Source organism: Pinus tabuliformis, chromosome 1_2 (genome assembly GCF_031772625.1).
Source record: "Pinus tabuliformis cultivar Carrire ecotype Pingquan chromosome 1_2, CPIR1, whole genome shotgun sequence".
Taxonomy (NCBI): domain Eukaryota; kingdom Viridiplantae; phylum Streptophyta; class Pinopsida; order Pinales; family Pinaceae; genus Pinus; species Pinus tabuliformis.
This window is the reverse complement of record NC_142298.1, coordinates 1,303,394,119-1,303,417,048: the sequence shown is the minus strand read 5'-3', so window position 1 is coordinate 1,303,417,048 and position 22,930 is coordinate 1,303,394,119. Positions and strand designations below refer to the sequence as shown.

The window sequence follows — 22,930 nt, the reverse complement described above, 5'->3', positions numbered from 1 at the left end:
TCACCTCACCAAAAGGAAAAATATTCATCAACTAGGACCTTTAGGCTTTCTGGTTCCAGTAACTAGCTTTGGCTCAAGGGTCTTTGCATAAACTATGTATTGCTGAATTTAACTAGTAGTAAAGATGGACATAATGCCTCTTCATGCTTTTGGTGAACTTTACATATGATCTGGAATATGGTGAACTGTTTGATCATCTGGTTCATCTATCATTATATAAACCAAGTCAAACCTGGAAAAAATCAAGGAGGGTAGTGCTACATTGTACTTCAGTGGCTTTGATGTATCATGAAACCTGCCAGTAGGATTTGCAGCGGCTAATATAGAGGTATGGTCATTGAGAGTCATCTGAATGGCATATTCTTAAATTTTATTTGTCTGTTGCTCCCTTTTCAGAAATGGTTAATAATTTATATTAATAAAATGCCGCATAAATACAGCAGATATATAAATGCTTTCAATATGCTTTGATACAAAATTTGACTGATACAGTCTTTCCTCCTTATACAAAAATAGAATTGAAGGGGACTAAGCTTCCTTAAGAAACAACTAGTTTAGATCCTTAAAAAAGTATCCTGTAGTAAAACTATTTTGCAAAGCATCTAACAGAATTCAAGTGTTACAGTTTTAACTCTAGCTTCACCAGAAGCTGATTTCCTTTGGACCATTCTTCTTTCATCTGCTCTTGCTCCTGATTCAACTGCCATTGATTGACTGTGCCCTCTTCAACCAGAACATAAGAACCTTTGGAAGACTGTCTCTGAACAGTGGAATCAGAGGCCAAATTTTCAATTTTGCATTTCAACGTATTGTTTTCATTTTTCGGACTAGAAATATCTGTTCTATAAGTTGTCAAGGAACTAAAGATGAAGCTCATTTCTTGGTCCTATGCTTGGTTCTGGATGACTTGAAGATGCCTTAGCTGCTCCAATTCTGCCCTGTGCCTTGTTACCGATCCAGATACATGGATAACCCAGTTTGCCAGCCCGCAGCCCTACCATGATCCACAGATAGCCAGCCTCAAATGCCTCTGATCCATGATCTGGTCAGTATTCAGTGTTCACTAATCCAGCTTACTCATTCAACACAGGTAATCATCTATTGTCAAGTATTATAACCATGTTTGCATTCAAGTGCTTTCATTTAATGTCTAACGCATTCTAGTATGGATCACAGCTTGAAACTGGATTATAGACTGCTTCTAGTTGTGCACTTGTTCTCCTACTTCACCTTGGTGGTTACCATGTGTCCCTTGTCCCTAGACCAGTGTGGCGTTCCTTAGGGTTTATTGCCGCAAAATCTAGCAGGTCTTGTAGAGGGGTACCCTACAAGGCAAGCACCAGACCAAGTGACAACAATAAGGTAGTGGCCCATTGTCACCACAGCCACTACCCCCTGCTCTTTATGGATTTTCACCAATGGGGAGGAGTCTCCATATATAGGTCACCTATAAGAGGTATTCTAAGCTTACAGATTTAAGGTGACACAATAGGCTTCTAAAGGATGACTCGAACAAAAAGGAGGCAATTTGCATCGTTAGAGAGGCCAATCTAGGGCACGCTAGAGCTAGGGCTTGAGTAATAGTGTGTAAAATGGAATGGCCTGAGGTCAAGGTACCATGAAAGGTTTTCAACAATGTATGCTAGCAAAACAATGGCACACGAAACCTTCAAGAAGCCCTCGAGTTGAAGCATGAGAAATTATGGAGAAAAATGAAGAGATTATCCACCAAGAGGAATGATTTTGAGGCAACCAATACTACACTTGATGTTGAAGCCTTCCAAACCCTAAAATTTCTCGTCTAGCCAATTTCGCTCCAAGCCCTATTTGAGTGGCTTATCCTTGAAAGCGTTGAAAATAGAGAGATAGGAGAGTGAAAATCAATATATGGATAAGAGAAGGTTGATCACCTATTAGGCAAGGCCAGTGCCTAGTCCTTGGGTGGATGGAGTCTATGGATGTTAAAGATTCGCTAATCCTTCCAAAGGAGTAAGGATATTTTGATGCCCTAGCAACAAAACCCTAACTATTACCTTTGTGAGGGATCAATATTCACTTGGGAGAGCTAATTAAAAGATTCACCAAGGGAATTGTCATTCACATATTATACATGAGTAATGCATGTAATGATGATACCTAGCTTCTATACAATTTATCTTCAATAACAATGGTGCAGTAGAAAAGACCCTATATCATCAATACATTCCATACATTAGACATAAAATCATAAATTTATTCAATAACAAAGCTCACTTACAAGATAACATGCATGTACAATCCTTTTATTGATCCAAGATAACTTCTCCAAAGACAAGAATATAGCTCCAATAAACAAAATGCTCCATAGATCACATCTCTCCAAAGATACAAGAAAGCCAAAATCCCTCAAAGAGAGAGGTTGAATTAGTCCAAGTGATGATGATTGAAGTGAAAGATCCTCTCATGTATTTATATGAGGATAATGACTCATAGTATTAGCCTAAAATCCCTTACTAACAAGTTAAATCACAAGAAACCCTTTGTTTACAAGCCAACCCACTAGCTTTTGATAAAAAATGCAAAATAAGCCCACACGTGTGAGCCGCTAACCTTCTAGGGATGACGTCATGCATGAATAGGCTCCAAGTGACATCCCCTAGTGTTATGAGGTGTCCAATGTGGTGTACTAGCATGTAAAAATCGTCATTTGAGGATTGGCCCTCTGTGGTCCCAGAATCAGCTGGGGTACCACAAATTGGTCTCTATGGGTCTCCAACTGCTCATAATGTCCAACTACGCTCCAACTTTAAGGGCATCCCAAGTGCTACTAGCCCTCCCAAGTCTCAAAAGGTGAGAACATCCTCATATGGGCCCTGAATCAGTTGCCATCCCTCATAAGGTGCTAAGGTCGACCTGGGGGCATGCTGGGTCCAAGTGTGTCATCCTAAAGAATCATCAAATCCAGTGCAAAGTGGCACAACATCCTGGGTGCAAGGAGTGCTTTAGTACATGTGTGATATGTTGGTGCTACTAGGAGGCCCAAGAGTCTCAACGCTTCACTTGATAGTGCCAATATACTTCTTTGATGGCCTGGGTACCTGTGGGTAAGGTGCCTAGGACATGGGTTGTTGAACCACCTGACAATCAACAATAGATTCTAGTGAAAGCAACTAGTCATTAGGGACAAAAATCATTATTGCATCTAAGTGAACCATGCTTGAGTGTCATGGGCTATTTAATACTTCAAATAAGGATTCCCTTCCAAAATTTGGGCCTTGAACTCGCAATGGTGTTCTCTCCCTAGGTAGGAGTGGCCAAAGGACAAACCCTTTTAAGTGTTTCCAGCCCCTAAGGGTAAGTGACATTTCCTCAGTCCACCCTTCATTTGATAGGTGTTAGTGAATAATAATAATGATACTGAGGGGAGAAAACTTCATGGTCAAAGGGACAAGATGATGAGGGATCCATATCTTAAGAGTATAGATGTGAGGATGGAGCAATTGTGGATGCATGAGTTACCAAATCAACCTTTATTTTTTGACCTCTCTTGTGTGCCTTTTACTTTTGCTTCAATTTTCTTTGCATTACTGTTCATAGTGTTATGAATAATATATATATATAGTAAAAATAATAATAGACATAAACAATGATTAATTAACTAATAATTAGTAGGGAAGAGACATGTCTCTCCAAACATGACCATTTGTAAAAGGGTATTTACCTGCCTATATATATAGGACCCTCACTCTCAATTGTATCATCATTCTAATTTATACATTTTTAATACATATATTCTTGTATCTCAATGGAAATCTACATATTCCAAGTCTTCTGGTGTATTTAACTTGAAGAACGAACTTTGTTCGTTCCATTTGGTATCAGAGTTGTTCGATCCTCTGGCCACTCAACCGTTGCACAGCGCCCATCTAATCTGACCTTTGGCCATTAACCCGTCGTCAATTTTGTTGACGTCATAATCAGAGCATTTCGCTACACATTGTTGGAGATTCTCCAATTTACCCATTAGGCCTTTGGCCATTTAAAAAATAAAACAGAAAATAAGAAGAAAGAAGAAGAAATTAGTCACCAAAAAAATGATATATTAAAAAAATAAAATAAAACAATTAATAAAATAATTATTTTAAAATAATAATACTAATAACATATTAGAAAAAACAAAAAACAAATGGGTTATATAAAACAATAAAAACAAAAACAAAAACAAAATACCTTCGCCGAAGTTTTATAACACCACTAATGCAACTGCTGAAGTCTGTCGCCAGCATTGCTCGATAAACCTCGGTAGCCGGTAGCCCGATTGTTGGAAATAATACTGAGAGTGGGGGGGTGAATCAGTATTATCAGATCAATAAAACTTTTCAAATTTCATGCTCAGAAACATATACGCTACTTCAGTTAAGTGAACCCGCGTGTACACGCTACTGTGTCTAAAGCAACTAGCGTATATCAAGAAATCTTATGATTCAGTTAGCTTATCTTCAGTAAATGCATCAGAACATTATTAACCACATTGACAGTAAACAGGTGCAGTATAACAGAACAGAGCATCACATAAAAGCCACACACATGAACACCATGATATAAGGTGGAAACCCAATGTGGGTGAAAACCACCTGCTGCAATTCGTCTCTTTCTTCTTTAATAAGAAACTTCTTTTACAATGTACTGGTGCAGTCCTTTACCAGTACGCAATCTACAACCTGCAGAGAGCTACAACCCTCTCTCGTTTTCCAGCTACTTCTGGAAGGGAGCTACAACCCCCTCAGCTCTTGTACTAGCCGATCCATTTACTAGTACGTAGGTGCTGACCCTACAGAAGGCTACAACCTTCTTTCCTTCAGGGACCACGTTTCATCAATTTTCAGACTGGATCCATGAGTACAAAACAAACACTGTTTCAATACAATCATCAACTTATACTTGCATCATAATTCTCTAAATCACCCAATACTGAATCACTGAAACCCTGTCATCAAGAACACAGAGCACAAACCAGAGCCCAGAACTCTGCAACAACCACCAGAATCAACAGCAACCTGAAATATCAAATCTTATTATGCATACACCACTTCGCTATACCAAAACCGCGTGTATACGCACTTTCTCCAAAGGCAACCCGCATGCAGATCTAGAAATAATTACTTATACCTTCGCTGTCAGATCCGACCCTTGCCAAGCGTCCCGAACAGATAACCAGCAATACCAGATCTTCTCGCTTCGTCAGACACACATTGCTTCCCCCTTTGCCTAATGATCTTCTCCTTATATAGCCTTAGGCCCTTCACAATACCACGGTCCAAAACCATAGTAACACAATACCATCAACTTCAAAACTAGGGATCGACACGTCTGTCAAGACACCATGGTCCAAAACCATAGGCACAACTTCCAAGGACTAACCGCCACGGACCAAAGGTACATTTTCACATGTACGCGCTTTTACTGAAGCCAACCTGCGTGTATACGCTGATTTTCCTTAATGAACCTGCGTATATCTCTTTCTTGTCCTACTGTACTAAGATCTGTCCTCTGATTAAGTTGCCATCACTTGTACCTGCTTCTGAGTGAGTTGCCATCAAGGACAACACTTGTATCATAATGCCAACACCGATTCCTTGTCGTGCTCATCCCTCAATTCCCTACACCTAGCCCTGTCGTCTCCTGTGCGACTAGTTAGCCATTGTTGCAGTAGCATAGATGACCACAACCACCAAAACTGTTGTTGCAACAACCGTGGCCAACTCAAGTGTGTCGTGGAGCGGCTCCATTGCCAACTAGATTAGTTTTGTTCCACAGTTCATTCCACTGTGCATTAGTCCAGCGCCCACTACATCACCATCGCCAGCATTTCGTAACTTGGCAAATCACCAATCGTCAACCATCATTGTTGTTTGCCCTGTCTATATAAATCTTATAGTCATTTATGTAATCAACTGACACACCAACCAAATTGTTGTCGTCAACCTCAACAATTCTGACAAGCTTGTTGGTCGCTTGAGAGAAATATAGAAGTTGAATCTAGTCAAATTTCGGGTGGAAACGCAAGGGCACAATTCTATATTATAAGTCATGATTATTGGTTAATGTCATCGTGTTCTCAAAACAGTGAGAAAAGAGAATATTAATAAGGGGAGCCAAAAGTTAATAAAGTACATTAAATTTTAGATCAAGAAGGTACCCAAAAAAACCGAAAAGTAAAGATAGTTTTATTAAAAAAAATATTGAGAGTTTAAAACCCAACCAACTTTATTAAAAATACATGCAAGAATTATTGAAAAGGGAATATATAGATTTAGATAAAGGAGTCTTAAAAAAAAGGTAAAATAAAAATAAAGGGTATTTAACAACAACAAGAAATTAAAGAAGGATCCATACAAAGTTAAAAGAAGTGAAGAAAAAGGAAAAATGTATGGGTTTCTTTTCAAGGTGTCATTTTTGTTTAGAGGGATATTCTAATTGTCAAGGGTCATTCAGAAATCAAAATTTGGTTTGCATAAAATGTTGCAAAACTTTTACCTTAGTCGAATCTCTAAGTGATGCACAAAAACAATCAATTGCAAGAGATATAGAACAATTAATGGCAATATATAAGCGACAACATGTTGATTTTAATAAGGAAATGAAGAAAACAGAATCCACATTGCAAGTTGAAAGCCCATCATCACTCCTACAAAATGATGTAATCCAATGTACCAAGAAATTGCAGCTAGAAGATCAAGAGAAAGGCAAAATAGCCAAACTTTGGCAAAACAAGAAAGCATTACAATGGGTACATATAAATCTTGCGGATATGCATTACAAGGAAGTAATGGAAAAGAATGAAGAAATCTCTCACCTCAAGGACCACGTTGAAAAATTACTTGCACAAGTGAAGAAGACTAAGGTCACAAAGAAAGAACTCAAGAGGAACTTATCAAAACAAGAAGAGGAAACTTTACGTTTATAGAACCTTAATAAAAAATTATTAGAACATATCAGAGATCTAAAAGATGAAAAACTTAAAAGTCAAAACATTGAAAATAAGGTCGATGAATCAGAAACCAAAGAACTTTTACATCTGAGAAACCATAATCAAAATCTACTCACTCAAATTAAGAAACTTAAGGATAATAAGAAAGCATTAAAAGACAAGTTAGAGCAATTTACTCAAGAAGTATCGAAATCTCCAGTCATAAGAGTCCAAGTTGAAGATAAGGGAACGAGTGTCGATCCAGTGAAATCATAACTCAAGAAGAAGGCAAACTGGTTGAAGAAAAGACACACTTAGATGTTGCAGTTCAAATGATGAACAATGATAAACACCCCAAGGCTCTATAACCAACTCAACAATATCATCACCTGAAGTAAATCAAGATACCGCCACACACATGATAGGGGAAAGACAGACCAAAAGAACTCTTTATCTACATCCGAATCACAGGAACAAACATCTCAATCAATCTACGAATCCGTATCACTCTGAACATAAACAACAAACTTATGTTCCGAAGACTACTAATGTCAGTACAATTCAGTCTTGTGATAACAATTCACACGAAGTATCCAATAACCACAAGATTCCACAGAAGATTAATTTAGGATGGTCAAATCCATTCTCAGTGCGACAATTTTGTTTATCACTTAGAGCATCATATCGTCTTGTTTCGATGAAGATGACATTTCTGAGACAAGAAGACATTCGAAACGGAAAAAAGAGATCAAGCCTTTCATCAATAAGCTTTGAGGACAAAGCTTTTTGAGGAGGAAGGCAATGTTATGAATAAAATATATATAAAAATAGTAAAAATAATATAAATAATAATAGACATAAACAATGATTAATTAACTAATAATTAGTAGGGAAGAGGCATGTCTCTACAAACATGACCGTTCGTGAAAGGGTACTTACCTGGCTATATATACAGGACCCTCACTCTCAATTGTATCATCATTCTCATTTATACATTTTTAATATGTATATTCTTGTATCTCAATGGAGATCTACTTATTCCAAGTCTTCTAGAGTATTTAACTTGAAAAACGAACCTTGTTCATTCCACATAGCTCAAGGTTTAGAGCTTGCTTTGAATGATATAGCAGTTCTATTAACCTTAATAATGAGTTAGTTTATCGGTCATCAGGGTTGGGACATGTTACCCACCACTTATTGGTAGTGTATAAGGGAGAAAAATTTTCTCCTAGATAATCCTCAGCCCGCAACCCCTTGCAGGCACCAAATAGCTCAAAGTGCCATTATCTCCGCCACCTGAGCCAGCCATGTGGTCCCTCACCCACTTGTTATGATTGTATATTTGAAGGTGGCCCTCCAAACCCTGAAGGTATGACTTTTCATTGATATAGTTGAGTAATTTTCCTTACTTGTCATGAGCACTTTGGGGCATGGATTGGTGGGAGGATTTGGCGTAAAGAGTGGGCCAGGTCTATACTCTTGTCTCCACTGCTCGATTTCACGGTTAACCTTGTCTCCTAATCCCGTGGGATCTCCCTCACTGACCATTAGCTTTAGGGTTGGCACTACATGGGAAATCCCAATCTTGGTTGCATGGTCCCGCTTCCCGACACCATATACATCACTCCCTTCCACTCAATTTAGCCTCATTCATGTCTTTTCAAATCTGGGTCCACATGTGTCTACTGAGTCCACATAGAGTTAGCCTTCCCCCTCCCCCTGTCCACACCTTGGGTCGTGCCTTTATTGATCATTCGACCCTCTTGAGAGGTTTATTCTTGCACTATTCAGTTATTTGGTGGGCTTGTCACCAAAAGTATTGTTATTATGCACCTTATTTTATTTTAGGGGCATTATTAGTCCAAATTAGGCCATTTGAATCCCTTAGAGGATTGTATAAATAGAAGAGAGGCATTCTCTCTCATTCATCGTCACTTGGATTGGGTTATTATCTCTTGTGATATTTTCGCTATACTGTTTGGAGGACGAGTTTGGATGATATGAATGAATTTTGATGTTTGAATATCTCTCTCATCTTGGAACTTCTCTATTGGCATAATTTAATGATTGGATATACTCTTTTATACATGTAAGTGTTATTTTCATGTTTATTCTTGTTATTTACTTTTGTCACATGAATGTTCTTGGGATTTTCATTATACAAGTCTGAAATTTATTGCTTTTCTATAAGAATTGGTGGAAATTGTGATCATTTACAGCATTGCATCATGTCATGGGCCATGTATGAATGGGTGAATGTTCCTAGAGATATTTTATGTTAAATACATCTCGAAAAGTCATCATTTATTGCAAATTGAAGTATAAAGACCTTGAAGCAACTGCTCTCATGCCCTAATGCCATGCAAAGTTGTTTGAAGGCCTCCTTGATTGGGTGAACTCTTTCCAAACCATAAATTCTTATTGAATCTGTCTCTCCCAAAGGACAAGGCACTAATCCTCCATAGATGATCACTTTTAAAGCTTATTTCTCTCACCTCCCCTTCTTTTTCTAGGCCTAGCCTCCATAGGTCACCTAGGGCATCACTTTTCTCACGATTTAGCCATCAAAAGGATTCGATCTCTTGCCCACAACTGCGCTGGTGTGTCCTCTAGAAGCCCTCTAAATTTCACAAAATTCCGATAGTGAGATCATGAGGTATCTCAAGCCCTAACTCGAAGATCAATTCTTGCCCTTGGTTTCCCATTGGCTAGTACACTCATCAGGATCATAACATTAAATTATCAAAAGAATATTCTTTCTTTGATCCTCTTCCCTTGAGCTAATTGTGGGTCCATTGAACCTATTGTGATACCGCAACTTGTTGATTCCAATTTCACAAAGATCACATAAAAGCCAAGTCTCCATAAAGATCCCTAGGTCTAGGAACCATCTTGGCAAAGCATACTCTCATAACCTAGCCCTAAGGATCTTCTTGGCCCTTCCTGGAGAGCCCATCACCTTACTTCCAAAGCAAGCAAGCCATACAATTGAGTCTCTCTTGTGAATAGGCCTTGGGAATTACCTTTCATCATTTTCATTGACATACCCATTATCGTGATTCCTCTCATATCCAGTCTCCTCCCATCTTTGAAAGTCCGTAAAGAGCAAGGAGCCTTAGCTGAGGTGACAGTGGGCTATTGCTCCATTGTTTCCCTTGACCTAGTAGTTGCTCCATAGGATCCCCTCCTAGGACCCCTTCTAGTTTGAGCGGTAACATTTTTGGCGCTGTTGCCGGGAAGGAAGCAAATCTGCCTCCCTAGTGAATCATTGAGGAATTGATTCATAGACGACATTTCAAATATTCCTCTGGCGACTCCATTCATTGTCAAGACCCCTAGTTTGCTCGAAGGTGACAACATTCCTCCTATAACTAGGGCCACTGCAAGAAGGGGAGAACGAACTCCATCACCTGTTAGAACTACCCTTCTCCCTGAATTTGAAAAGATCGGTGATCCTACCCCAAAGATGGAAAGTGACTCTAATAGTGACCAAAACCAAGACCAACTTAAAATGACTAAGAGTCAAAAGCGGTTGGTTAGTGTCTTTGCTCCCTTGAACCTAATCAATACCCTAGATCGTTACCCGAGAAATATAGTAATTGGTTGCCCAAGTTCAAGGGTGATGCTACCATAAGTGCCTGTGATCATATCAAAGAATTCTACTAGAATATTTCTCCTAGGATGATATTTGATGAAGATAGGATCATGATGCTTTTTGCTTTGTCTCTTGAAGGACAAGCAAGAGAATGGTACCTATGTCTTCCCCTAGGGTGCATTGATAGTTTTGACCAACTTGAGGATATGTTCATTAAAAGATGGTCATGTGTTGCACAAGGATCCTTCAACATTGAGAAGTTCTCTCAAATAAGTAGGGGATGGGAAGACATTAGAGAGTTCATCTTAAGTTTGATAGGGTAGTTAAAGATATCCCCGATCATTTGAGACCCCCTGATGCTAACATACTAGATAAATTTATCAAAGTTGTGGGTGGCCACCTAACCTATGCATTAAGGGATAAGAAACCCAAAACTTTGGCTGAGGCTAAAGAGATAGCCATAGAAGTTGAACAAAACCTACGAATCTCCAAGATGGATGTGGATGAACACCCCAGGGATAAGGTTGAAGTCAAAAAGGGAAAATCCAAAGATCAACACGAAGAAACCCTTTTGGTGCTTCTCAAGAAAATGGAAAAGCTCAGCAAAGAAATGAATTCATGAGATAGGCTCTACATGAACAAGCTCACTGCCTTGGAAAGGGCCCAAAAATCAAGCTATATCCCAAAAGGGAAGCCTTTCCCTAGGAAGCAAAATGAGGAGGATAAACCGAGCTCATCTCAAGGTCTCAACACTTTGGCTCCAATATAAACAGCAGTAAATCACACACGCACAGAATATAGACAACTTTTTACATTTTTCAACCCAACTTCGTTATATTAAACAACATATAATACAACAGTCTAGGGCTCCTGTACCAGAGATAATGGCCCTTATACATCCACTAGTACAAGATACAAAATGGGGCTTGGTGTCAGTGCATCGACAACCAATCTACCAACGACAAGATACTCTGACCATCTAGCTGTCACATGCTCTCTCAGCTCCTCCCGATCGTACCCTGTCCCTGCCCAGTCCTTCAGCTCCCAATATACAGCTCTCGCCTCTATCAATGCTCCAAGTCCATCTGGCCACTGAATCTCCACTGTCAATATGCTCTCTAATTGTGCCTTAGTTCATCAAGGGAAGAACACATTGAGACTCTTGTTGAGTTGTTCACAGCTCCACTTGTGAACAACTCTCGATCTGTCCCCTACTCCTCAGCTACTCAGGGACTTTAGCCCCTTATGGTCTTCCTGCGCTGCACTGATGAAAACCAACATAGGGCATGGAGGGCTGCCACCTATCACAGCAAGATGTCATCTCCCACAATGAACACGGGCTAGGAGAACTACCATCATCTGTTGTAGAAGTCCTTCTCCACACACAAGTCTCGGCTCCACAAACTGCTCTTGGTTGATCAGACCCTACAGCTCAACAACTTCCTTTCTCGCAACTACCTTTGTCCATCAAGGTGTATAGCTCATCAAGCTCCAACTTGGACACTATCACGTTGTCCTCCACCAGACCATAAGTGCCCAATCACGTCCACACTTGGTCCACTCTCACGCTACCCTCCAACAGTCCACGAGTGACCAAGTCCACATTGTAGCATTTGCACCTAGTTAGGGCATTCTCACACCTAGAAGACCCTTACACACGGCTTCCCACAGACTTCTCCAACTATGCCCTTTACTCTGCAATAGAGGAGCTATTGCACAAATCTAGGCTCATCAATATGTCCTTACTTAGGACACCATCAACCCATCATACAAGAGTCCATCTGCAACTGTTAATTTTTGGTATGTTCTATGCTAGAGCAATTTATTTAAATTTTCACAGTTAGCAATCACATCACCATTACGATAAACTGCAGATAGAACATAAATATAAAACGCAGAAGACAAGCCAAGACATGAGGACACAAGATATGGCGCAAGCCAAGGACAAACCCCACAATGTGTGGGGAAACCCTTTGATCAAATCTTCTTTTATCTTCAAAGTTCAGCAGAGAAAGAGAAAGAGAGAGAGAGTACAATTACAACAGAAGTCAACACTTTGACTTGTCTAGATCTAAGCATAGATCATCTCCTATAACAATGAGATCAGTTGAAGACATTTTGCTTCAACTGATACCTATCATCGTGCTACATCTGGTCCTCTAGTTGCACCACTACATACTGCACCATGCTTCTGCCCATGTCCATGATCTTATCCATCATAATGCTGCTCAAACTAATGAGCATCATTATCATGCTGCTGCCCATGCTACTATATCATTGAACTACCCATGCACATGATCTCATAGTGCTGCCCACCATGCTGCTGCCTCTGCCTTCTCATTGCTTCATCATGCTGCGACAATTTGCCTCTGTTGATATCGGCCTTAACTGCTTGCTCATGTATCATGTTGCTCATACTACTGCCCATTATGCAGCTCATCATGCCGCTCATAATACCCTTCTGTTGCTTCAGTATGGAGGTCATATACATATCAGCCTTAGCTGCTTGCTATGGCTTGTAGCCTAGCAAAGCAGCTAGGCTATATTATTTCCATATAGGGTTTGCTCAGGGATATGACTAAATCCCATACGTTGAACTGGACAGCATGTTCCTTACACTTGCTGTCTTGACTGCACTCCATATATATATATATATATATATATATGATGTCTATATGACTCCATGATGAACAACGTATTCCTTCCTACCTGTGAGCCTTGACTGCTCAGCGTATCCATGACTGCAGCGTATATATCACTGCACAGCTTATCCATGACTACGTTCCATGTAGAAGACTGCGTTCCAATGACTGCATTTACATGCATATATGTGATTGCATTCTAAAATATATTGTGTTGACTGCGTGGCACTACGTTCCAATATATATTGTCTTTCCATTATTTATGCCCAGCGTATATATTCCTATGACCAGCGTTTCTATGCCCAACATATATATGTCCATTTGCGGCAGATAAATCAGAGTGGATATTGCTGCCATGACATCGTTATATATTAGTCCCCGCATATACGAAACAAGGTATTGCCATGACTGTGCTGTATATATGACATGCGTATATATAACAGTGTTGTGTTTTCCACATATACTTAACAGCGTATGAGTTTTCTGCATGTATGGGTTTCCATGACTGTGTGTATAGAGTGCCTTTATTGCAGCGTATAGATTATGTGGATAAGGTCCTCATTCCAACGTATAGATTTTCTACTTAACGTGTAGAGACTGCGTGGATAGGGTCTTCATTGAACAACGTATGAATTTCGGCTTAACGTGTAGAAACTACATGGATAGTGTCTTCATTGAACAGCGTATGAACAGCATATAATAAGTCTTTATGCCTTGCGTATAGCTGTGGTAGGGCTCCTTCCATTTGCGGCTTCACCATGAACAGTGAATAAGGTTATGACTGCGTTGGATTTAGGACATCATCAAACTAGGTCAATATATTCCTTTTTTGTGACTCTCCTTCTCCAAAAACCCAAGATGTGGAGAGGAGATCACATCAAGAATGTGTATAAATGCCATCAAATCTTCTTCTATTTATACTAAAACATATATGATGAATAGACACGTCGGTTGGGCTTCTAGAGCCTACATAAGAGCTGGTCGGCTTGATAATAATTACATAAACAAGATAAATTCATAACTCCATAAATACTTATCGGAATCGGATGATCTTTGGATCAATCCTACACCTCTCGACGAGAGGGATCCAATAAAAATATCAGCTGCCAGAAATAAGCTAACCCACATGGAGTTTGGCCCTAGTTGCCAATTTAACACTCCCTCTCAACTAGGGAGAACTCCATCCGCTGATCCATATGTACGACTGTACTATCTCTGCCATTAGTGCCTTGCACTACTCTGCCTAGCTCTGCTGGCTCTACTCAGCTCTGCTGGCTTTGCTCTGCTCTGCTCAGCTCTGCTGGCTCGGCTCTGCTCTGCTCAGCGCTGCTGGCTCTGCTCTGCTCAGCGCTGCTGGCTCTGCTGGCTCTGCTCTGCTCAGCTCTACTGGCTTTGCTCTGCTCAGCTCAGCTCTGCTAGCTTTGCTCTGCTGGCTCTGCTCTGCTCTGCTCATCTCCGCTGAACTATGAAGAAGAAGAATTGATCGAGAATGAGTCATATCATTCTCCACTGACCTGAAGTCAGTCTCAGAGTGCATACCACTAGTCCCAGACTAGTCTCAACTGATCCGAAGTCAGCTTCATAGTAAGTACCACTCCTACCACTGGTCCCACACCAGTATCGCAGTCTCAGAGAGTGTACCACTGGTCCCAGACCAGTCTCAACCGACCCGAAGTCAGCGTTATAGTATGTACCACTCTCACTGGTCCCAGACCAGTACTGCACTGACACGAAGTCAGTCTCGGAGTATGTACCACTGGTCCCAGACGAATCTCAGCCGACCCAAAGTCAGCGTCATAGCCTGTACAACTCCTACCACTAGTCCCAGACCAGTATCATTGATCCCAGATCAATGGAGGACATCCTAGCGTAGGGAGTACGATAGATACAACGATGCATCCATCGGTACTACTATGGTCCCTAACTTCATTTCCCTGCTCATTGATCAAATGAGAGGTACTTTCCATGAGTCCCAGACTGCATGGGTAGGATGCCTCGACAGGAGAACTTAATCAATCCTGTCCTCACAGGAGAACACATCAATCCTACTACAATCGCCATGGAGAACACATCAATCCAGGCTGCCATGGAGAACACATCAATCCAGGCCTCACAGGAGAACACATCAATCCTGCTACAATCGCCATGGAGAACACATTAATCCAGGCCTCACAGGAGAACACATCAATCCTGCTACAATCGCCATGGAGAACACATCAATCCAGGCCTCACAGGAGAACACATCAATCCTGCTACAATCGCCATGGAGAACACATCAATCCAGGCCTCACAGGAGAACTAATCATCCTGCTACACAAGAGAGCGAATCATCTTGTCCCACAAGAGAGCGAATCATCTTGTCCCACAAGAGAGCGAATCATCTTGTTTCAGTGCGCACCACTAGGGGAGGGTGAGTCACCCTGTGGTAGTATGTTGCTCCAGTAGAATTGCAAGCCCCCCAGAGCTCCCAGAGCTCAATGTGTGCAACATGCAGGAGCCTTCTTCAAAGGTCTCTCGATGACTCCAAGTCGTTCGGGAAAATCACAAATTTGATCTTTCCTCAGGGCTCTGTCCTGTACATCATCTCAATGTGATGGAGCCTCCTTGATCATCGACTTACCATATCCCAGATAAGGCAGTAATTGATGTCTATCTGCTGGAGCAATTGTCAAATACGGGATTCCTCAATAATCGAATCCCATCTCTGGTTGTCACAGAGATTCACAGTGGTATTCATCATGTGTACAAACAGCTCACTGAAGAGCTTCAGCAACCAGACTGCCTCACAGAAGGCCATACTATCAGCAATGTATTCTGCCTTGGTGGTGCTCAGAGTCACTGACTTCTGCTTCCTGCTCATCCAGGATATCAAGGCAGATTCCAAACAGCACTGAGAAGTGCTCTAGTGATCCTCCATACTTCCTGCCCACTCATCATTCGAATAATCATGTGGTTTCATATTTCCGGCAGTGTATCTCAATTCATGAGAGATTGTGCCCTGAAGATATCTTAGAAGATTCTTGGCACCAATCTAGTGAGGCTCAACCAAATATGAGCTCACCATGCTAACTGCAACACAGATGTCCGGACGGAGGTTCTCCAAGAACATCAACGCGAATGAGTTTATGAAACTCAGAGGCATTTCCCAAATCTGGTCCGACATCATTACCATATAACTTCTGAAAGTTAAGATCCTCGAGGCAGTGACAAGCTTGCATCTTATCTTCCCACATTCAGAATCCAACTCCCTCTGTCTCCTATAAATGAGAGGGTTTGCACCTGTCAGACATAGGTGCCGATACAAGAAGTTTATCATCCACAACCTTCGAGTAATGGTTTGGATCGGTTTCACTCCTAGTGAATCTCAGCTGCATTAGACAGCTATCAATCCTCTCATATTATGCCTGAGGTGTTTTCCTTCAAGCCATAGAGGGCTTTCTTCCACCTGTACACATGAGATTCCTTGATCATGATTCTCAAACTCCTTGGGTTGTTCCAAACCTGTGAACCTGCTGCATGAGGGGAATGGTACCCTTATAATATTTTCCTTTGGTACATTTCAGACATGTACCTTCATGCTTCCTTTTGAATTCAGGCATCCTAGTCACCATTTGACTCACAGACCTCTAGAGCTGAGTCAATGGACATGGTCCCCAGTGGACTTCCTGCAACTTGATACAACCCTGAACTCAAAAACATCTTTAAAAGATCTATTTTCAAACACGTACCTTTCCATCGATAAGTTCCACCTTGTAACCTTTGACTTCCATTTCTGAGATGGACATCAGGTTCTTCTTGCGATCAGGTACATAAAAGAGATTTTGGGGTTCCTTGCTTTCGTGGAAGAGTCGACCATTTCCTTGATGACCTGCATTACCATTCATTCCTTTGATTATGGAAGATGTCCCAAGAATCATTGTTATCTTCATCAAGCGATGTGTCTCTGCCATTAAAACACTCCTTTGCATAACGGCCGAACTTATTTCAACAAGGCATCCGCCTTTCCTTCCACCCTTAGATCCGAACTTCCCAATGAAGTGATCTTAAGATGGACCATCAAAATCTTCCGCTGCGCCATTCTGATAACATTCTTTGCTTTGAATTCACCCTCGGTGAATTATGAGGAACCCATTGATCCTTCTGTCTTGTCCCAACTGTCTTTGGTGATTGCTATTTCACTCTTGCTTGGGCATTGTCTTCACCTCAGCTCTGATACCATGTTAATTTTTGGTATGTTCTATGCTAGAGCAATTTATTTAAATTTTCACAGTTAGCAATCACATCACCATTACAATAAACTGCAGATAGAACATAAATATAAAACGTAGAAGACAAGCCAAGACATGAGGACACAAGATATGGCGCAAGCCAAGGACAAACCCCACAATGTGTGGGGAAACCCTTTGATCAAATCTTCTTTTATCTTCAAAGTTCAGCAGAGAAAGAGAAAGAGAGAGAGAGTACAATTACAACAGAAGTCAACACTTTGACTTGTCTAGATCTAAGCATAGATCATCTCCTATAACAATGAGATCAGTTGAAGACATTTTGCTTCAACTGATACCTATCATCGTGCTACATCTAGTCCTCTAGTTGCACCACTACATACTGCACCATGCTTCTGCCCATGTCCATGATCTTATCCATCATAATGCTGCTCAAACTAATGAGCATCATTATCATGCTGCTGCCCATGCTACTATATCATTGAACTACCCATGCACATGATCTCATAGTGCTGCCCACCATGCTGCTGCCTCTGCCTTCTCATTGCTTCATCATGCTGCGACAATTTGCCTCTGTTGATATCGGCCTTAACTGCTTGCTCATGTATCATGTTGCTCATACTACTGCCCATTATGCAGCTCATCATGCCGCTCATAATACCCTTCTGTTGCTTCAGTATGGAGGTCATATACATATCAGCCTTAGCTGCTTGCTATGGCTTGTAGCCTAGCAAAGCAGCTAGGCTATATTATTTCCATATAGGGTTTGCTCAGGAATATGACTAAATCCCATACGTTGAACTGGACAGCATGTTCCTTACACTTGCTGTCTTGACTGCACTCCATATATATATATATATATATATATATATGATGTCTATATGACTCCATGATGAACAACGTATTCCTTCCTACCTGTGAGCCTTGACTGCTCAGCGTATCCATGACTGCAGCGTATATATCACTGCACAGCTTATCCATGACTACGTTCCATGTAGAAGACTGCGTTCCAATGACTGCATTTACATGCATATATGTGATTGCATTCTAAAATATATTGTGTTGACTGCGTGGCACTACGTTCCAATATATATTGTCTTTCCATTATTTATGCCCAGCGTATATATTCCTATGACCAGCGTTTCTATGCCCAACATATATATGTCCATTTGCGGCAGATAAATCAGAGTGGATATTGCTGCCATGACATCGTTATATATTAGTCCCCGCATATACGAAACAAGGTATTGCCATGACTGTGTTGTATATATGACATGCGTATATATAACAGTGTTGTGTTTTCCACATATACTTAACAGCGTATGAGTTTTCTGCATGTATGGGTTTCCATGACTGTGTGTATAGAGTGCCTTTATTGCAGCGTATAGATTATGTGGATAAGGTCCTCATTCCAACGTATAGATTTTCTACTTAACGTGTAGAGACTGCGTGGATAGGGTCTTCATTGAACAACGTATGAATTTCGGCTTAACGTGTAGAAACTACATGGATAGTGTCTTCATTGAACAGCGTATGAACAGCATATAATAAGTCTTTATGCCTTGCGTATAGCTATGGTAGGGCTCCTTCCATTTGCGGCTTCACCATGAACAGTGAATAAGGTTATGACTGCGTTGGATTTAGGACATCATCAAACTAGGTCAATATATTCCTTTTTTGTGACTCTCCTTCTCCAAAAACCCAAGATGTGGAGAGGAGATCACATCAAGAATGTGTATAAATGCCATCAAATCTTCTTCTATTTATACTAAAACATATATGATGAATAGACACGTCGATTGGGCTTCTAGAGCCTACATAAGAGCTGGTCGGCTTGATAATAATTACATAAACAAGATAAATTCATAACTCCATAAATACTTATCGGAATCGGATGATCTTTGGATCAATCCTACACCTCTCGACGAGAGGGATCCAATAAAAATATCAGCTGCCAGAAATAAGCTAACCCACATGGAGTTTGGCCCTAGTTGCCAATTTAACAACAACTCCTTATGTTGTTGTCCTCTTGCCTAGGAATGTGTGCTTCCTATTGTAGCATCTGCCTACTAAGAAACTCGTCTTCTAGTTGCCACAATCATCCAACACGTGTAGACACTACATCCCTACATACCTCTCATCTCTTTTGGATTGATGTGCTTGTTGTCACCTTGGCTGCGTGGTACGCTTCTAACAATCCACGTTAGGCTCCTCCAAACAGCTCCTAAGGCCTCCTACAGCTACTCATCAATTGATCCAAGTCTAATCACTACAATGACCCAACACTCCTCCAAAACACTGCTCAAAATTATGTTTGCATATTGTTGTTGGTTGTTGTTCTGGTTAGGGCACTTGTTGCAGCCCTAAACTCCCTTGACAGTCCCCAAACAATCCACTAAAGGGTTGCAGCACACCCTTGAAGGACTCCTCCTTAGCCACGCTGCAACCTAGGATGGATGTCAAGCCTTGATCACCTCCTACACAACCCAGTTGTGGTGCTATGGCCTGTGGCCTACCACCACAGCACACCTGTAGCAACTGGTCCCCAAAACAATGCCTAATCAACTTCAAACTAGCAGAGTTTTAGCCCTCAAGGGTGTTGAATTTTCTAAGTCTATCCGTTAGAAAATTAATCTATATTCTATTGGTTTATTTCTTCTACTTGTAAATTCTGAACAAGTTATTTAAAACATTTAAATACCAAAATAAACACAATACAGTCACAACATCTACAGATCATCAGGTGAAAGAAAACAAAAACACAAGTGACACCATTATTTTTGGACAAATGTCCCCATAAAACCCCAACGCGGTAAAACCGGTGCAGCTATTCTGAGGGTATATTATTATGCAGTATTTCCTTAAGTACAACTGGGTGCCTCACTGGCTCACCCGACAGAGAAAAAATACACGGCAACAATACCTCTTTATTCGGAAACAGGTATTCAAAAAACCTGTCCCACGAAACCCTCTCCGGCGACTCTGAAGGTCAACGTTGGCCCTTCTAGCCTCTGCGTCAACCCCAGGACCCTCTTGCGTCAGCCCTCTAAGGCACTGCGCAACCTCTAGGACCCTATGCGTCACTCCCTCTGCCCTCTGTGTGGATGATGCAGTCCCTCTAGGCTCTGCGTTGTCTCTGCTGGACTCTGCATGGCTTGCTCTACCTACTGCTCTCGCTCTCTGCTTCTGCGTTGGTCTCCTGGCACTGTCTCTGCCTCTCTGCCCAGTACTCATTGCCCGTCGTTGTTGATCACTGATTCACTTTTGCTTAGCAACCCCGCTCTAGCAAAATGAATCACTGATCACTCTGGTGTATCTTCCAACTAACCCTCAAGCCTCCTCTTATACTTTTCTCGTTGGTCCTTCAACAGCCGAGATTAAATCTCTAATCAACAACTAAGATTAGATTTGGCTTGATCCATGACTTTTGGAACCTTCTAACCTAGTTTTATATTAATACCCATTAATATTTTATTTTTCCTAAGTTTAGACTTAGGAACTCCATTAAAAATATTAATTATTTTAATATCTCCCAAACCGGTTAGAATCTACCCAAACCATTTTTGGGTCTTGGAGATCTCATGTGCTTTAGCCTCTCCACCAATTTTCATTGCTAGAACACATCTGATGCTACCCAAAATCAACACTCCCTCTTAGCGAGAACTATGCTCTAGTAATACTCCTCACCGAGAATCACAATGATTATCTGGCACCGGTACCTATGTTGATGCTAAGCCTCCCCGCCCAACATCCTCTGCACTGTTGCATCCTGTACTGCTGCCCATGGCCCTGCCACTGCCACTGTTGCATCCGTGTTGTTGTTGGTCCATCCTCGCAACACTGCATCCCCCTCTCATCATGTTGCATCGTGCTACTGCATACTACTACTACATTGCAACTTAGTTACTGAGAAGTAAGTAGTTGATCCACCCAACTTCTGACATCCTTGTCAAGCTAGAAACACTCCCGATGTTGAAGCTCCCTCTGCCGCTAACAAGTGCTCCCTCTACTGACCTCTGCGTTGCTGCAACAACTCCCTGCATCTCACACCGTTGCACACCTCTCTGTGCCATCCTGCACCGTTGCAACACTCTCTGTGCCTCTCGCATTATTGCAGCCTGCTAGCCTCGCGCTGCCCGGGGACTCCTGCACTGCAGCACTCTCTGTCGCTTCATCTGCATCCATCTCTACCGACATCCATCAGTCCTACTACTCCTCTTCGGGGCTCCCGTAGCAAAGGTATAATCCAAGAGGTTGGGTACCTCGAGGATCCTGCCCCTCATCACCTGTAGTCCTCCTGACTATAGCTCGATGTCTCCCCACCTCTTCTCTAGAGGTACATGAGCACTCATAGCACAATCATCATCCTCCTCGACTTCTTTCTCCGCATTCGTTGGCGCTGCCTTAGAGTCAGAATCCTCTCCTTTGTTCTTCTTCCTCAGACATTGGCTCGCATAGTGACCCAGTTCCCCGCAGTGGAAGCACTTGACCTTGGAGAGGTCCTTCTTCTTCCTCTTCTCCACCATTCACGCAGATGCCAAAGCTGCATCCTCTTCCTCTTCCTTCTAGATCTGGTCTCCTTTGTTGCTACTTCCCATCTAGCTCAGTCGTCTAATCTCCTCTTGGCAAAGAGCCGCCCACAATTCTTCCCAATCTGGAAGACTCGCCCTGCCCAGTATGCTCTGGACAAATGCCTCCCACTCCTCGGAGACTGTGCTAAGTGCAGTCTTCACCATCAACCCTTGATCCGGCGTGGCTCCGATGGAAGTCAGTTGGTCCTAGATCTCCTTCAACCGACCGAGGAAGTGATCTATCTGCTCCCCCTTCTGCATCTGGTATGACCTTAGCTGATTCTCAAGTAACATCTTCCTCTGCACAGAAGTATGTTGGTACAATGTCTTCAAGGTGTCCCACATCTCCTTTGTCGTCTCCTTCTAGGTAATATGTTGGACCATATGATCCTTGATCCCATCAAGGATGATGCATTTTGCCTTGGCCATTGCCTCCTCGTACCTTTCATTAGCTACCGGGTCAACTGGGATAGCCATTACTCTCAAGGCAAAGCCCTTGATACGATGTCTGTCTAGAATGGACAGGATCCTAACCTTCTAGACCAACCATAAAGTTGGATGCTCTGTCCAACCTATCCTGATCCCTCAGCCCATTCAAGCCATCTCTCCGCTCTTCTCTGTTGACTCCTCTGAGTCTCTCTACTTCCCGCCTGGAAGTGCTCGGTTCGACTCCTGCTGAGTCTCTATACTTCCTGTCTTGAAGTTCTCGGTTCGACTCCTGCTGAGTCTCTCTACTTCTCGTCTTGAAGTTCTTGGTGCGACTCCTTCGAGTGTCTCTACTTCTCGTCTGCAAGTTCTCTTTTGGACTCCTTCTAAATCCCGATTTCCCTCCTAGAAATCCTTATGCCAACCATCAAGTTGCCCCTCTCCGATCATCTGTGCAACTGCAACACTGGTCCGAATTCCTTGGCCAGAAATCTGCCTCGGCAGCAACTCCCTCTGATCCG

The 22,930-nt window shown here is 41.7% G+C and overlaps 1 protein-coding gene across 3 annotated transcripts in view; it reads right to left on the bottom strand.

The window, feature by feature from the left end:
* Positions 1–22,930, bottom strand: part of LOC149211001 (uncharacterized) — a 543,418-nt gene that overhangs the window by 503,846 nt on the left and 16,642 nt on the right. The gene's annotated exons all lie outside the window — the stretch shown is intronic.